Raw genomic sequence first — 3,327 nt, forward strand, 5'->3', positions numbered from 1 at the left:
CATGACGCGGGATACATTGAGAGAACCAAACCAATTTATGCCAAATCACGTTCGGACCACTCAATCGAAGTGATATGTGTAAAATGCAACATATAAATTACATCAAATGAGGCATAAAACAAACCCCTTTTAAGTACTAATGTTGGAAAAAGAGGTTTTTGTCTTCCTTTTGTATTTTCAGGAGGAAATGAGCTCAAATACACAAAAGAAGCAAAAAGACAGCTAATTCTAGCATAAATACAAGAAAAGGAACAAAAGTAGATTGCCCGAACCCTCAACGGCATCCTCCCAAGCAAAGAAGAGAAAACAGAAGACTGAACACGCCCCGTGCTCAGCCAGCACGGGGCCGTGCCCAAGAAGCAGCAGAAAAGACAAACCTGTAGAAGCTTCTATTGCCCACCACGGGGCCGTGTCCAGTGAGCACGGGGGCGTGGCGAAAGTACAGCAGGCGCATTAATTGTAATTGCGAATTACAATTAATGAAGAGAGAGAGTGTCAGACGGGCACGGGGGCGTGTCCAGCGGACACGGGGCCGTGCCCAGCCTTCTGTTCAGCCTATAAATAGGAGTGCTTGGTTTCATTCCAACTCATCCCTTGGCACACCACCTCTCTCACAGTTCATCCACCACCCACCACCACCATAACACCATCATCCACCATCATCATCCATTGTCCATCGTAGAGTGTGTGAGTCGTCTCGGGATCCAAGATTGATAGTAAGAGTTCTTGACAATCAAGGCCATGTTTGCCTAAGTCTCTTACATCACTTGGTGAAGACAAGTGTTTAGTATAATACTTTTTATTTTTAATCTTTTGCACTTTTTATTTGGTTTTGTATTAATGACTTTAATAACTAGTTTCTTATGTTGAAGGTGATCTTTCCTTATCGTTTGTCCGTGGTGTCTTGGCATTATTTTACTGTCTATATAAAATAAAAGATTTTCACCATTCATATCTCCACGGTCTATATGGAGGTATGTTGGCTACCTGGTCGGGGGTTAAGGGAACGGTTTGGTAAGGGTCTTGCCCTTGTTCAGCGTTTAGAGGTCCTGCAAGGGATCTGGGTCAAATTTAGTAGGATCTCCTTCAATGCCCATAAGTATTGAATGGCGGGGATCCAAACTCTTTGACCCCTCATAAGTTAACTACTATTAATACTATAACCCGGCTATTTAGGACTGTATCCTTGCTGACTCAGACTACTTAGCCGAGGGTAACGTCACCGCCAAAAGCGGGGCCTACCATAATTTGCATTAATAACTTAATTCATTATCTTCCAATAATCCAACCCTTTAGGATTGTATCCTTGCTGACTCAAACTACTGGGTTGAGGGTAACGTCGCCTTCAAAAGAGGGGCCTACTACAATAACTAAGATAATCTCTTAAACAAGTGCAAAAGTGCGAAAATAATCAAAGGTTATACTAATACCCGAGTCGGATCCAAGTGATTCATCTTGTCTATCTGTTTTTATTTTATTTTTATTTTTCAGCATTTAGTTAGTTTTTATTTTTCTAGTTTAAAACCTTTTTCTAACTTTTTTATTTGATTAGACGTTGAGGATAAACCGGTACTAAAAGCTCTTGTGTCCTTGGACGACCTCGGTATCTTACCAACACTATACTACGTCCACGATGGGTGCACTTGCCCATATGTGTGTCTAGTGTTAGTAAATATCGTGTTTTTTAAATTTAAAACTTGGCTAAAAAGTGTAAAAGGGCTTAAAATATACATCAAAAATATATAACACCTCGCACACGTCAAGTTTTTGGCGCCGTTGCCGGGGACATAAGGATTTTAAGAAAGTTAGGAATCAACGGCCTAATCATATTTTTCTTTTTCTTTTTAAATTTTTAGGATTTTCTTAGTTTTTCAGCTTCTGCAGAGCTCAGCACGGGCCGTGCCTGGTCGGACACGGGCCGTGCCCAGCATCGTTACTGGCAGTTTTTAGTTTTCCAAGTTACAGAAGGCTGACCACGGGGCCGTGTCGGTGCAACACGGGGTCGTGTCCAACTTTCCAGTAACTGGGATCTGGAAAACAATCACTGTAACTCCAACCACGGGCCGTGTTCGCTGAACACGGGGCCGTGGTGAACCTTCTGACCAGCATTCTTTTCTGTTTTTATTGCAGGACTTGGAACCAGACGCCAATCCTACCTAGTGTATGAGCTCCAGTTCTAATAAAGACATAAAAGAACCTCTAGAAGAACCCGAACGCTTTCTCAGAAAAAGATTAAAAGCTAAAAACCAAGAGAAAGTTTCTGGTGATCCACCTCCAATGGTGGACCAACGTACCCTCATGGATTATCTACGACCCACCGTAGGTAACCTAGGCGCCGCTATAATGCTCCGAATGTTGAAGCTAATAACTTCGAACTTCGGCCGCATTTGATACAAATGCTCCAAAACTCCGCAACCTTCCATGGGCTTACGGACGAGGATCCCCATCTACATATTACTAATTTCTTAGAAATATGTGATACCTTTCGGATCAATGGAGCATCAAATGACGCCATCCGCCTCCGAATGTTTCGTTTCTCACTAAAAGACCGAGCGAAAGCTTGGTTTAACGCCCTCCCAGCTGGATCGGTAAACACCTGGGATGAACTAGCCCAAAAATTTCTATATAAGTATTTCCCTCCCGCTAAAACGGCTAAATTAATGACTGAAATTAATACATATTCACAAGAGGACGGGGAATCCTTATATGAAACTTGGGAAAGGTTCAAGGAACTATTACGCAAGTGTCCACATCATGGCCTTGCGATATGGCAACAAGTATCCACTTTCTATAATGGACTGTTGCCACACACAAGGCAGACACTTGATTCTAGCTCCGGGGGACTTTTATGTAATCGCCGCCCGCATGAAATATATAACCAAATTGAGGAAATTGCTCAAACCAATTTTCAATGGCACACCCCCTGAGGCAATAAGTCTATTGCCCCGGGCGCCCATAAGGTTGATGAAAGCACTTCTTTACAAGCCCAAATCGAGGCCCTTTCTTCAAAAATAAAAAAATTAGAAATGACAAAAACAGTCTCGGTTATGGCTTGTGAAGGGTGTGATGGGCCACATGAAAATTGGAGTTGTATGAAAGAAACGGACGATCAACAAGAATCGGTAAGCTACATTGATAATAGACCTAGGCCGTCGGGTCCTCCAACGGGCACTTACAACCAAGGATGGCGAAATCACCCAAACCTTGGTTGGAGAGAACCCGACAATAGTAGTAACCAACAAACCCAACGAACAAACTTTCAACAACCAAGAAATGAGTCACAAAATTTCACTCAACAACAAAGTGGACGAGAAAGGCTTGAAGATA

The 3,327-nt window shown here is 42.6% G+C and overlaps 1 non-coding gene across 1 annotated transcript; it reads right to left on the reverse strand.

Moving 5' to 3' along the window:
* Positions 1 to 2,654: 2,654 nt before the first annotated feature.
* On the reverse strand, positions 2,655 to 2,761 carry LOC118491765. Its single transcript, XR_004892210.1, has one exon. It is a non-coding gene; the product is annotated as a small nucleolar RNA R71 (small nucleolar RNA).
* Positions 2,762 to 3,327: the final 566 nt, after the last annotated feature.

This window comes from Helianthus annuus, chromosome 4 (assembly GCF_002127325.2).
Source record: "Helianthus annuus cultivar XRQ/B chromosome 4, HanXRQr2.0-SUNRISE, whole genome shotgun sequence".
In the NCBI taxonomy this organism is placed as follows: Eukaryota; Viridiplantae; Streptophyta; class Magnoliopsida; order Asterales; family Asteraceae; genus Helianthus; species Helianthus annuus.